Source organism: Schistocerca gregaria, chromosome 5, assembly GCF_023897955.1.
Source record: "Schistocerca gregaria isolate iqSchGreg1 chromosome 5, iqSchGreg1.2, whole genome shotgun sequence".
Lineage (NCBI taxonomy): Eukaryota > Metazoa > Arthropoda > Insecta > Orthoptera > Acrididae > Schistocerca > Schistocerca gregaria.
Window position 1 is genome coordinate 39,826,978 of NC_064924.1, and position 15,294 is coordinate 39,842,271.

The 15,294-nt window shown below is 42.8% G+C and overlaps 1 long non-coding RNA gene across 2 annotated transcripts in view; it reads left to right on the plus strand.

Moving 5' to 3' along the window:
• Positions 1-242: 242 nt before the first annotated feature.
• Positions 243-15,294, plus strand: part of LOC126273005 (uncharacterized) — a 95,858-nt gene continuing 80,806 nt past the window's right edge. The window contains exons 1-2 of one of the 2 annotated variants that reach the window (XR_007549293.1): positions 243-404; positions 14,691-14,851. This is a non-coding gene — a long non-coding RNA (uncharacterized LOC126273005). The remainder of the gene's footprint in view (positions 405-14,690; positions 14,852-15,294) is intronic. The other variant, XR_007549292.1, reaches the window with a different exon arrangement.

The window sequence follows — 15,294 nt, forward strand, 5'->3', positions numbered from 1 at the left end:
GAATATGTCAAATTAATATTCCTCGAAGTGGAAAGAGAGTGAATAAACATTGAAAATAGCTTACTGACTTTCTGCAGTGCACAACAAATTGTTTTCTTACAAAACTTATCTCACGTTAATGGTTGCATTGCATTACTTTCCAGCTTTCTGGTTTTAATGTTGGCCAGCGTTACGAAAGTTGAAAAGAACGTGTTTTTTGCAGTAATGAGGTAAAGAGTAGCCTGAGGCGCTAGACGTGTTTGCCGAGGTTGCCACACCGGTTCCCTGGAGGCCACGCCAGTAGGTGTCTAGATGGCAGCATTCACATGCAGCGAGCTCTGACCACGCTACTGTGTGGTCTCGTGGCGGCGACTTCTCCACCCTCAGCTGAGTTCGCGAGTTTTTGGTGATTTTTTCGAAAATCGGTGAGTGAAACAGCTGCAAACGCTTGTAGGAATTTTACGGTGCAATAAACTTTTGACTGGAGTGCGCAGACGCCGAAAGGATCCGAAAACCGCACATGGATACGAGATGCTTTGTAGCTAACAGTAACAACAGTCAACACTCAATAACCATAGAAATTATTATAAAAATTATAGCAATTAAAAAGTCAGGAATGATACGGCTCATGAAGGCGCTTTGTTCACAACTATCGTTTTCAGGTCAGTATAGACACATTACCAAGTTTATCTTTCACTGTGTGAAATTTTTGAAGTGGTACAAATACACAATTACAGTGTTGGCATTCAACAAAAACCAATGACAATTACTTACAATGCTTACATTTCCATAATGTAAATAGACTGTAACAGAGCCCCAGCTTTTCTGAGGTTATCCACGTTAAGAGATGAACCACGACGGTGGACTGTGATAATAGAATTCAGTACACCGAGAAATGCTTGTCAAAATGTACAAAGCATGACTGCTTAATGAGTCAAGCCCAGAAAAAAGTGGGAGAACAACTAATAATGAATAGTACGCTACTGTGAACGGCGATAAAATGACTAAAAGTTAATGTCTAGGAAAAGTACTATTCGTACACGTCAAATATCATCTAAAAAATAATACACCAGTATGGAACCATAACGTTGAGAATGGAAGAGATCTCAAAAATAGCTTCCTGGATAACATCCTGTAGGATATATTAGAAGGTCCGGTATACACCAGCTGCACAAAACAAATGAAGTAAAACTTTAAAATCCTGTGGAATGTGCGTACTTGTGTCGTATTGCTAAAGCCCGATGTGCCCTTCGAGGGTGGCACTACACCGGCAGACGGAAATTTATCCATGATGGCCGAGCGGTTCTAGGCGCTACAGTCTGGAACCGCCCGACCGCTACGGTCGCAAGTTTGAATCCTGCCTCTGGCATGGATGTGTATGATGTCGTCAGGTTAGTTAGGTTTAAGTAGTTCTATGTTCTAGGCGACTGATGACCTCAGAAGTTAAGACCCATAGTGCCATTTTTTTGAACGGGAATTTAAAATGGTTCAAATGGCTCTGAGCACTAAGGGACTTAACATCTGAGGTCATCAGTCCCCTAGACTTAGAACTAATTAAACCTAACTAGCATAAGTTCATCACACACATCCATGCCCGAAACAGGATTCGAACCTGCGACCGTAGCAGCAGCGCGGTTCCGGACTGAAGCGCTTACAACCTCTTGGCCACAGCGGCCGGCGCAGACGGAAGTACACGGTATTTAAGAGAACAACAAATTAAAGACGCGAAGAGCAAGGAGGAAATCACAAGTAGGAAAACAACCAAAGACTGGGAACCACGTGACATAACTTTAAAAAAGTACATAGTTTATTATAGGCTTAAAATGGGAAACTGAACATAATCTACTTTACATCAGTACCTCAATAGTATAAATTGTCAAAGGAGTGGTATTTGAGTATTATACAGTTGTTAAATTAATGTGAAAAACATCCTTGTAGCTAACGGTGGCAAATCAGGAAACAAAAATTCTTTAGCATATTGTAGTGTTTTGAATCAACGTGATTATTCAAAACTGAAACAAGGGCTCCGTTTACTGCCTTCATATGTATTTTAAAAGTTTCATTTGGTTTCTATAAATGTAACGTGCAAATTCTTTTCAATACGGGAAATAGAGTGACCCGCTTCTTTTAGGCAAACTGAGATAGCTAATCTGGGACCGTCGAGGTTTGCTTGTTCTTCAAATCGTATATTAAAATTGCGCCCAGTCTGACATATGTATTTCTAAGGACACTCATTGCAGGCCATTTCATATTCTGAGGACACTCATTGCAGGCGATTTCATAAACCGCAGAGCCATTATATTTATTGTATTCGGCTTTTTCTCTATGTCTTTATCAGCTGCCAACGTTCCTTGGAATAAAGAATGCTGGACGGATATTTTCCTTCTTAATTGTTACAATTTTTTTGAGAATTGAAATGGTATTGAATGTTAAGTGTTGTTATCGCTATTGACAGTGTCTCTAGGCTGTGGTTGCCATCCCCAGAAAATTGTTTGTTTTGTATCTGCCATGAGACAAATGTGTAGGCATGTAGTTAGACGTCTACCCGCATTCGGGTTTTCTGGAGCTAGCAAACCACCATATCTGCGAACGGATACTGCCGGAAAATGTCTAAATCTTAAAGTTCAAGCATGGTGACGGCAGCATTACTGTTCAACATTCAGGATACTGCATTCTAACTGTGTAGATTTTCAAAATACCTTTCGAAATCCTAACCATGAAATAGCTAATGCTTTACGTTAGCGCAGACAACTTGTCAGCGCAACAAATGAAAACTGGTACTGTGCCTGTACTTCTATCACGTCGACAGCGGTGTTCGGGCCATTCGAATTGACTTACGCGAGCACATCCTGTCTCACTTGTTCACTGGTCTATGTACACTGACGTGGCGTAAGTCATGGCATAGCCATACCCACATACACAGATGGTGGTAGTATCACGTACATGACGTATAAAAGTGCGATGCATTGGCACAGCTAAGACTGTGACCTTGGAATAATAGTTGGAGCTAGGTGCAAGGGTCATTCTATTTGTGATATTCAACATTCAGAGATCCACATTGTCAACAATGTGCTGAGAATACCAAAATTTAGGCATTACTTCTCACCGCGGACAACGCAGTAACAGACTGCAATGACGGCCATCATTTAACGAGCGAGAACAGCGGCAATTGGATGGAGTCGTTAGCAAGCAACACAGCGCGAAATAACCGCAGATATCAATGTGCGACGTACGACGAACGTATCCGTCAGCTGAGTGCGGCGAAATTTGGCGTTAATTGTCTATGTCAGCAGACGACCGGCGCTGGTGACTTTGGTATCAGCATCACATCACTTGCAGCGCCTCTTCTGGGCTCGTGACCATATCGGTTGGACTCTAGGCGACTGGAAAACAGTGGCCTGGTCAGATGAGTCCAGATTTTAGTTGGTAAGAGCAAACGGTTGGGTTAGAACGTCACGCACACCCCACGAAGCCATGGATCCAAGTTGTCAACGACGCACCTTGCAAGCTGGCGGTGGCTGTATAATTCTGCGGACTGTTTTTACATAGAACAGACTGTGTCCTCTGGATCAACTGAACCGATCATTGTGGGGCGAATGATTTGGCCAACCAGATTCAAGTGGTTCAAATGGCTCTGAGCACTAAGGGACTTAACTTCTGAGGGCAATAGTCCCCTAGAACGTAGAACTACTTAAACCTAACTAACCTAAGGACATCACACACATCCATGCCCGAGGCAGGATTCGAACCTGCGACCGTAGCGGTCGCGCGGTTCCAGACTGTAGCACCTAGAACCGCTATGTCACCCCGGCCGGCTGCCACGCAGATTGATCGACAGGAATCCTGTCGAACGCTTATGGGACCTAGTTGACAGGTCTTTTGGTAGACACAAGCCTCTATCGGCAACACGTCCGCAGTTATGGATAGCTGTAGGGGCGGCACAGCTCAATACTACTGCAAGGTCGTAAAGTTTTAAACATGGCTACTTGGTTCAGTGACCGTTTCTAAATTAAAATTGAAACAAATGAGCCCTCGCTCACTATTATTTTTAGTCTTATTGGCCAGGTTTCAACACTTGTAAAAGTGCCTTCATCAGAATTAAAACGGCCTATAACGTAGTTACTGATTCATAGGGAAAGTCAAAGGTTGCTCTTTAGTTATCGCCTACAGTTCTGAATATATTTCCAAAACCTCAGATTCTCTTAGCGAAAATAATATTTCGGAACTGCATAGGATCCGACTTCAGAATCACAAAAAGAAGTCAAGTCAGCCATCAGTAACGAAAAATTTCTAATCAAACCTTTTCAGAAGAAAATGCTCATTAACATACGGGATTAGCCGAGCCGATTGAGGCGCTGCAGTCATGGACTCTGCGACTGGTCCCAGCAGAGGTTCGAGTCTTCCCTTGGGCATGGGTGTGTGTCTTTGTCCTTAGGATAATTTAGGTTAAGTAGTGTGTAAGCTTAGGGACTGATGACCTCAGCAGTTAAGTCCCATAAGGTTTCACACACATTTGAACATGAACCCTCAGCCGCAAAAACTTCGATCTCAATTTAAAATTCACTAACCTAACCATCCGATCCGCCCATTATCTAATAGTATGAATAGCGTGTAACATACCACGATTTGGCCAAATTTCTACATGAAATTCTGAAAAAAATCATTCGTTTTCGAGAACAATTATTCCGTCCCCAATAGCCATGCCTTAGTCCTAAAAATAGAAGATTTAGAATGCAGTTCAGACACCAAACTGTTTTCAATAGACATGAAAAATCTTTATACTAGAGTCCCTGTACAGGAGACGCTTACAATCTTAGAAAAAAATTCGTCATTTCAAAAAGATCTTTAATATGAATAAATCACTGACTTCATGAATCCATCACTGTCGTAGTCAAGTACAACAGTTGTGAATTTAATGAACACCTGTACGAGCAATCCCACGGTCTCTGTATGGGAAATCCCTTAGCTGGTATCATTGCTGATATTTTCATCAACTTTCTAGAAGAAAAGTTTTTTAGCTACATCACTAGACATTCTCTCCTATTTCAGAAACGTTGATGATACTTTAATCATCTTTCAGTGATCTTCATGAGAAAATATCTTTCACCATCGAACTTGAGAAGGATGCCAACCAATTAAACTTCCTTGACTTGACGATTACAATAGAAGATAATAAAATCTCATTTAATATTTTTCGTAATGAAACATATACTGATCAGATCGTACCTGCGTCCTCCATTTATCCGCAGTCTCATAAAAACGCCTTCTTTCATTATGCTATTCACCGAGCTCCTTCCATTTCACTTTCGAAAGAAAAATTCAACGACTAAATCAATTTACTCAAAACGATAGCAGTTAATAACGAGTATAAAGCTAGCATAGTAGATGACATCCTTAAAAAAACTACTAAAAAAGTTACTATGCTCGGCAGTTCTATCATTGAATCTAAACCAAAAAAGTATTTCTCCATTCCTTTCGTGGGGCCCGCCTCCTACCAGATCCAACGCCCTCTTCCTAATAATTACAACTGCAACGTTGCATTTTCTACCAATAATAATGTGAAAAAAATCTTCATTAATGATTTAAAATCGATTAGTTTTCCTTTAGAAAGTTCTGGTGTCAATAATATTGCCTGCGATATCTGCTCTTCTTACTACATAGCATAAACAGGACGTGCCTATACAGCCAGATATAAAGAAGAGCTATTAAGAAAAAGTGACACTAACACCCAAAATTCGTCTTTTGCCGACCATCTTCTAATTACAGATCACGCGCCTAAAGCTATTTGCGATATCAACATTTTTCACACAAAGAAGACAGGACGTAAATTAGACATTCTGGAAGAATTGGAGATTTTTAAAAAACATTCTCGAAGTGATAATCTCAAAAAATAGTTCAAATGGCTCTGAGCATTATGGGATTTAACAGCTGTCATCAGTCCCCTAGAATTTAGAACTACTTAAACCTAAGTAACCTAAGGACATGACACACATTCATACCCGAGGCAGGATTCGAACCTGCGACCGTAGCGGTCGCGCGATTCCAGAGATAATCTCATTCTCAATGAACAACTGCAGTTGCGTAATAAAAATTTCTTCAACGGTATATATCCGTTACTTGACATTTAATTTCGGGTCTCCTTGTGCAGTTTACCGAAATGTTTTTTTTTCCGATTAAGTTAACTCATAGTGTTTCGTTTATTAAATGGTTTATTGGCTGTATTTCATGTTATATCGCTTTCTACCAGCTGTGTCATTCAGCCCTTCCTGTATTTTCTGTAATGACGTTTTTATGCTTCAAACTGTGCTACTAAGCTCTGATGCAGACAAAATGTTACTTTGTCTGACACTGTTAAGCAAAATATTCCTTTATACATTATGTACTGAACAATATAATTTTCGTCTGTCTAAAGGTGAATGTTAAGTAGCCAAGTTGTACCTGCGGCTACTAGATGACACTCTAGATGCAATGTCACATGACCTGCCCGCACTTGTTAACGCGGGCGCCTGAGTCCATTGCAAGCTGTGACTGTACAGGTACGAGCAGCCCATAGTGGCTCACCTTCACGCATTCCCTTTTATATATTTTGTGCCTATAGTCGTTCTGGCCTGTTCATTATTTTATATGTGACATGTAAGTACTGCCTCTGTCCTTTATTGTTATATATGGTTCATATGGCTCTGAGCACTATGGGACTCAACTGCTCTGGTCATCAGTCCCCTAGAACTTAGAACTACTTAAACCTAACTAACCTAAGGACATCACACACATCCATGCCCGAGGCAGGATTCGAACCTGCGACCATAGTAGTCGCATGGTTCCGGACTGCGCGCCTAGAACCGCGAGACCACCGCGGCCAGCCTTTATCGTTAGTCAGTACTTACACTTCTTATATAAAGAACGTCCTTTCCTATAAATTTGTAACTATGTTATAGGCTATTTTCATTGTTTAAATTCTGATGAAGGCGCTCTTAGAAGTGTTGAAACCTGGTCAATAAGACTCCTGGAAATTGAAATAAGAACACCGTGAATTCATTGTCCCAGGAAGGGGAAACTTTATTGACACATTCCTGGGGTCAGATACATCACATGATCACACTGACAGAACCACAGGCACATAGACACAGGCAACAGAGCATGCACAATGTCGGCACTAGTACAGTGTATATCCACCTTTCGCAGCAATGCAGGCTGCTGTTCTCCCATGGAGACGATCGTAGAGATGCTGGATGTAGTCCTGTGGAACGGCTTGCCATGCCATTTCCACCTGGCGCCTCAGTTGGACCAGCGTTCGTGCTGGACGTGCAGACCGCGTGAGACGACGCTGCATCCAGTCCCAAACATGCTCAATGGGGGACAGATCCGGAGATCTTGCTGGCCAGGGTAGTTGACTTACACCTTCTAGACCACGTTGGGTGGCACGGGATACATGCGGACGTGCATTGTCCTGTTGGAACATCAAGTTCCCTTGCCGGTCTAGGAATGGTAGAACGATGGGTTCGATGACGGTTTGGATGTACCGTGCACTGTTCAGTGTCCCCTTGACGATCACCAGAGGTGTACGGCCAGTGTAGGAGATCGCTCCCCACACCATGATGCCAGGTGTTGGCCCTGTGTGCCTCGGTCGTATGCAGTCCTGATTGTGGCGCTCACCTGCACGGCGCCAAACACTCATACGATCATCATTGGCACCAAGGCAGAAGCGACTCTCATCGCTGAAGACGACACGTCTCCATTCGTCCCTCCATTCACGCCTGTCGCGACACCACTGGAGGCGGGCTGCACGATGTTGGGGCGTGAGCGGAAGACGGCCTAACGGTGTGCAGGACCGTAGCCCAGATTCATGGAGACGGTTGCGAATGGTCCTCGCCGATACCCCAAGTGCAACAGTGTCCCTAATTTGCTGGGAAGTGGCGGTGCGGTCCCCTACGGCACTGCGTACGATCCTACGGCCTTGGCGTGCATCCGTGCGTCGCTGCGGTCCGGTCCCAGGTCGACGGGCACGTGCACCTTCCGCCGACCACTGGCGACAACATCGATGTACTGTGGAGACCTCACGCCCCACGTGTTGAGCAATTCGGCGGTACGTCCACCCGGCCTCCCGCATGCCCACTATACGCCCTCGCTCAAAGTCCGTCAACTGGACATATGGTTCACGTCCACGCTGTCGCGGCATGCTACCAGTGTTAAAGACTGCGATGGAGCTCCGTATGCCACGGCAAACTGGCTGACACTGACGGCGGCGGTGCACAAATGCTGCGCAGCTAGCGCCATTCGACGGCCAACACCGCGGTTCCTGGTGTGTCCGCTGTGCCGTGCGTGTGATCATTGCTTGTACAGCCATCTCGCAGTGTCCGGAGCAAGTATGGTGGGTCTGACACACCGGTGTCAATGTGTTCTTTTTTCCATTTCCAGGAGTGTAATAGTGATCGAGGGCTCATTTGTTTCAGTTCTACTGCAAGGTCCTCCAACGACTTGTTGAGTCCATGACGCATCGAACTGCTACACTACACTGACAAAAGGAGGCCCGACACGAAATTTGGAAATATTGCAGGACTTTTGTCACTTCAGTGTGTTTTTCGGACACTTAGTGCGGCAGTTCTTTTTTCTTACGGGGATGCTTCCGTCTATGGTTAGGTAACCAGAAGTGCCACGTTCACGACCATGCAAATATCGGCAAGCAATTGTGCGACAGGCCTTATGAAATGTTTTGTACACTCCGCTTTGCTTTCTGTGACGTTGTTTGCACCGTAATTTGGAAATTAGTGAAGAGACTAATCCTTATCCTACACAGGGTCTGAGTTTGATTGATACGACGCTAGGTAGGTCCAGCTCAGCTGACCACTCGTCAGCTCTGCTTTTGCTAGAACGAGAAACACTGTTGTAGTCTCCCAGCTCTGTAAGAGGGGTTCATTCTTCTGCATCGCTCCTCTCCACTTTGTCAGCCTAATTTCTCGTTTGTTTATAGTGGGGTAGCCCCACTGATGATGTTAGCTTGATGAATCACTACGAGAAATAGCCGTTGTGAAGCACTCGGCTCATAATAGCCATTGCATGCAGTTCCCTTAGCAGTGTTCGCTTGGAAACTGGTTCAGACGGGCACGCATTCATTGATAGCACCAATTCTTGTGTGCTTTGAAACAGATTCTTTTTGACAGGAAGTGATGATAGTATCTGGTAGCTGTTCGTTAGGATCTTTTTACAGCGACTGTTCCTACGTCGTGTAACATGAATATCAATTGTGATGTAGGCAGAAGCAGTGAATTAAAATTTGTACCAGTGGCGGGATTTTAACTAGGGTCTAGTGCTTGCTAGGCAGCTACACTAACTGCTCCACCTCAATAGCAGTGTGGCTATCATATGCGCATCGGTTACCGTAGTATGTCGCCCTTCCCTATACAATTCAAATTCACGTCTCCGACCATTGCTGTTCCGCTTCTCAGGCGTGTCAGTGCTTTGTGGGGGGCTCGCCGCGACTGGGGCACCTCGTCGTCCGTGTGTCGCTGTAGTTTGTGAGTACAACGCAGCCATTCAGCTATGGAAGCTCATATTAGGTAATCTACGGCGAAATGTTTGCTCCCGTTCTTATATGACAGGCCGAAAGTTTGAGAATTCGACTACTGGTTGTTCGAAAAGATAAGTTTACATGACGATGACGTTCACGGCTTGGTATATGATTTACTTGGTAATGCAGTGTATGTTAAAGTACGAGACGCTGAAACAAGTACCCGGATTCTGACAAACACAGGAGATTTCGCGAGCTTTCTTCATTCTAATGGTGAATCTAGTTCAATCGCGGTCAGCTATGCTGGTTTAGGGTTGCGGTCTGTGCGCATATTCAATCTCCCATTTGAACTGAAATTCAGTCTCATCAAAGAAGCGTTAACGTCCTATGGAACGATTTTTCACGTTGCTGGTGGAAATGGACGGGCAACAAACATTTCAGTGTTGACAATGGTGTGCGAAATGCTACAACTGATCTTCATAAGCACATCCCGTCGTATTTTACGGTTCAAGGCTTCAAAGCCTCGGTTGTTCATGACGGCCAAACAAGGACCTGCATGCTATATGGATCCAGGGATTATCTTGAAGAAACCAGTCCCCGTGTAGAGTCTTTACGGAGGGAAAACCAGGCAGTCACCTCCGCGGGCGGTGTGCGACATCAACAAAAACTGTTGTATGTGTAGTCCTTATCAGCCAATTATAAGAAACCGGGAATGGGCAGGACCCCTTACATATCACGTCAGGGAGAAAATGGAGGGAATCGGGATTCAACTGCATCTAGCCTACTTACGAATGAACAAAGTTCAATGATTATCCTGCCAAAATGATTGAATCACACCTCTCGAGGAAAGACTAATCCTCAGAATTTAGACGGTAGCATAACACCTGGAAAAGACGTACCACTAGGTTGCAATCTCAATGATGTTCCGATGCCATCAGTGGGTAGTGACATGCTAGTTGACGAGGACACAAACCCAAACAACCCACATTCAACGACCGGACCGATCACCCAGTATCAAATAAGGACAATTGAAAAAGGTCGTCTAAACAAACGAATCGACCCCTATAATACAAAGTCAGGAAGAGACACAGGAATTAGAAAGGAAAAGAAGAAGCACCAGAGATAACCTTAAAAAATCTCAGACAGTTTAAACGGCTGTGGCTGTTGCAATGAGGGTAATGGGTCCCATTCGGAATAAGAACGTTCAGATGGAGACAGTCACATAAACACAACCATGTTAGCGTCTTCCGTGTCTCTTTCGGTTCGGAGCACGCTTTGGTCGGAAGATTCTGAGCAGTAGTAAACACTTACATGCAGACTTACAAGTTAACTACAGTTAATGACTCCCGGATAAGTTCGGCGGCCATATTTATGCCGCTGATATGGATGGCCGTGCGGTTCTAGGCGCTATAGTCTCGAACCGCGAGACCGCTACAGTCGCAGGTTTGAATCCTGCCTCGGGCATGGATGTGTGTGATGTCCTTAGGATAGTTTGGTTTAAGTAGTTCTACGTTCTAGGGGACTGATACCCTTAGAAGTTGAGTCCCATAGTGTTCAGAGCCATTTGAACAATTTTGACAAGAATGTTGCCATGTTACATGAGGTTGTAACAACTACAGTAGCTGAAATAACAGCTTATGAAACCATCATCAACATCGGAAATAAAGGAAGAACAGCAGTTTTATTCAAAGAGGATATCGCGTGTCGAACTCAAGCTATTTTATAGACTGGTCGGGTATAAACGTCCAACTTCGTGGCCTCATTTTAATTATTGTTAATGCGCCATCTGGGACTAATGAAAGACGGCACAGAAATAACTTTTATCGGTACGGAACAGCTGAACTGTTTAAAGCCGGCCGGAGTGGCCGAGAGCTTCTAGGCGCTTTAGTCTGGAACCGCGCGTCTGCTACGGTCGCAGGTTCGAATCCTGCCTCGGCCATAGTTGTGTGTGATGTCCTGAGGTTAGTTTGGTTTAAGTAGTTCTATGTCTAGGGGGCTAGTGCTTGGATCCATTTGAACTATTTGTACCCGTCCGCAAAGAATAACAGTTATTTACGGTTTATGGGTCAGTTCGTACTTTACGTGTTAACGAACAAAACTCTAATTTATGTGGGCTACAAAGAGAAGGAAGGTTTTCTTTTTCTCTTCTACTATTCCTGGAATTTTTCTTGTAGTGGTTCTAAAATGAGAACTGTTGTAATTTGGCAAAACCCCACTGGCGCTGAATTTTGTTTCGTTTGTTGAAAAACATGTGGCTTCCTTACAAACATCACATACATGCAGTGCATAATTATTTATATTGTGCAAATTTTTTCGGATGAATGTATGTTATGGATTTCTCTCTTACCTTTTTGCCTGTTGTGAGTTATGTCCTACAAGGAACTCACACCATTGGAAGTGGCAATCTCTTATTTATCTTACCTGAATTACTAATCCAGTCTCGTTCTGCAATTTAAGGTGTATACGGTAACGAACGAGGGAATACGTGGGAATAACGGAGCAACTGTGTGATAGGTATGGAGGAGGCATTGTGGCCAGGCCTTGGAATCTTCGACCCCTGCCCACTTTTCCTCCGCCTACCTGGTGCTGAAAGTCTTCTCAAAGACAATAAAAATAGAAAAACAAGAGATATTACAAGAAATGTGAATGGGTGACAGGTGTGGGGTCGGCATAGTGGCCGGGCATCAGAATTCTTGACCGCTGCCCTCTTTGCCACCACCTAAATTCCACTTACTTGCACAAAAAAGTAATAGCACAGTGATTATATACATTTAAAAAGAAGATGGTACGGTGGTTAACGCTAAATTTAGAAAAAGACAGCGGTGTAATTGTGTGGTAAAAAAAATAATCATCTGAAAAAAGTGGCGCAGTAGTTAAGGGAAAAAAATGTAGCATAATTGATAGTGTCGTGAGCTCTGGAGATAAACATAGCACGGCTGATTCCACCACCTTGCAATTCTTTTCACCTTTTGTTTTCTAAAATATTCTGGGCCCTTCTTATTCATATAAAAGATGTATTATCTCAGACCTCTATATTATTTATTATATATTCTTGTTGCAAAGGCCAGTGACTGAAATGTTTCCCCAGTGGAAAAAGGAAAAGATAGCGTAGTGGTTAACGCCTGAAGAAAAGTGTGTCTCAGTACTTAGCGCATTGCCTAGTAAGCAGGAGAACCTGAGTCGAATACTAGCGCTGGTACAAATTTTAGTACATTGCTTCAGGCTAAATCATTATCATAGATAAAGTTGAGACTAGTATGTCTCAAGCAGGTATTTCATTATTCATCAGTTGTTTGTTCTTTGTTGTGACTTCTTGCGCATCAATGTATTCCTAGATTAGGTATTAGTAGTAATTATTTATACTCGTAATTTCTGTATATTTATCTATAACTGTATAATCTTTAGTGAAAAACCTTTAAAGTACTACTAGGTACTAGCTACCAACTCTGAGAACAAGCAGCTGGTATACACAACACCTTTACAGTCTTTTGATACTTCAGCAAATATGCACTGTTGTTACGCCAACTCCGACTTCACCTCTTTAAATTCATTTTGGCTCATTAAACACTCGAAAAATAATGCTTTGATACAAATTTTTCATAATGACGAATAATGTTATCAGCTGTGGTACCCGAGTAACATTACTATTTCTTAAGCAGTTTATTTGTTTTGTACTTCACAAGGAAATACTCCACTTTCCACTTTTCTTGAAAGTTTCAATATTCGTCAGCAATTTGCCGTTCCTTTGCTACTAACACATTGTTTTGACACCAACATGACGAGTACAAAGGTCTGAAATAAAATTAGTTACTGTTAATTTAATAAAACTGCATATTTTGAACTGTGAGAACGAGACAGTTCTTTCTAGGTCCATCGTACAAATCAAATCAAACCACTCATTATTATTTTTCTTGGCAGCTGTTTTCACTGTTGGCAGTGGTACCAGACAATGGTTCTCAATGAAACCATATTCTTTACTGGCCTATGTGTACGATAGCGAGGAGGAAAGATAGACACATATTTGTCCATTCATCGGTCAGTGAAAACTGATAGTTTTGCCTAATATCTATTCGTATACAAAATAAAAAGCTGGCCAGGTCCTATTGAGACTAAGGGTTTCTTGCAAACTTCATTATGTATATAGAATGTTCATCCACACAGGGAATTGAGAATCTCGACCATTTTTACCTCTTATCGACATTAATACTGATATGATATCGTTTCAAGGATTCCAAGATTTTCGAGAGTGTTTTAATGTCAATAATACAAATATGACATAAAGTCTTTGCAAGAGGCAAGCGACCATTATAAAAATAATCGGTAGTTCTGCAGGCTGACTGGTTCGCAACAGTAAAAGTCGAATAAAATAGTCCGCTAATATTTGTTTCACATACAACTGAAAACGCCATATGTAAATACAGCTATCGCTCGTGCATGTCTGATCATGGATAAATTCCGGAATGTGTTGTATAAGCAATAACTTCACTCCTTGCCTGATATTTGACTTTTAACGTTGCGACCAATTTTTTTAATTTCAAATTTGGCGTCGGTGGAAACAACAAAAGAATTTTTTTTCATATTTGCAGTTACGAATTAAGGACTATCCAATTTTTTCCTTTACTTGTACTGCGAAATCGTGCTTCTTGCCAAATTTTATGATTTTAGGCGAGAGGTAACTTTTGATGAGTCAGTTTGCGAGTGTCAAAATATGTGGCATAAATAGCCGTATCTTTTGGTGGCACTAACTTAGAAGGTTACATTTATTGCACAACCTAAGGCCTACAGACATTTGTATGTGACTTAAACTTGATTTGTCTACTCGCACCTGAGAAACAAGGTTTTTGACAGTCGGACAAACAGAGAAACAAAGTGATTCTACATTACGTAAATTGGTGGTGTTGGTAGGAGAAAGGAGGGGAAAGGGGAGGGGCCATTGATGCCAGCTGCATCAGGACTTTATATCCGAAAGAACAGACACTCCGTCTTCATGTAGTTGATCCTTTAAGGGTTCTGTTTTTAACGACTGAGGTAAAGGACCATAAAACGTGTTTATCTTCGAATGAACAAATAATTAAATGATGATTTTGTGCCGAAGCAGCAGATGTATATGTCACAAGCGGCGAAATTTGCACCCACTGTCTGAAGTTTGGAGAACTTTGAGTTTCGGTGCGACTCTCTGGCAACGAGCCCTTTCTTCTGCTTACAGAAAACCAGTAACGAGCGATCGCTACAGCCTCACCCCTGCGACGCGGGAGCAAGTGGAGACCATTAGGAAAAATCTGGGGACAGACGAAGAGGACATCAAGAGGACCATAGCGTCTGTGCAAGACTGGCTCAGGATGCAGCCGCATCTGCCCGACGAGATAGGTCAGTCAACTTTGTGACTATTCTACTGTACTCTTCTAAGATCCCCAAAGTATAATTCTGAGTTTAGATTTGATTGCTTAAACTATTATACCGCACTTCAATTTTGAAAAAATCGTTTCCAAACATTGCTGTTACAATAGTGTGGTGACTGTGCTTATATGAACTGGATCTGTCGCACGAGACTGTTACAGTAATTTTTACTAAGTATAGCACAGAGTAATACCAGTTACAGAGGCATGGATTTTTCAGCCAAATACCAGATAAGTTGTCAGTGGGACACTGGGGGACCCAGTTGGGAACATTCTGGGGCAGATTTTCAGTTCTAGAATTTATCTTGCAAACAAGAAAATCCTCTGGGGAACCTTTTGACAGACTCGAATGCTCCACTCGCGCGTGCGGTTTCGATAAACCGAGTATAGCCCAATGTCGGGATGGTTTCTAGC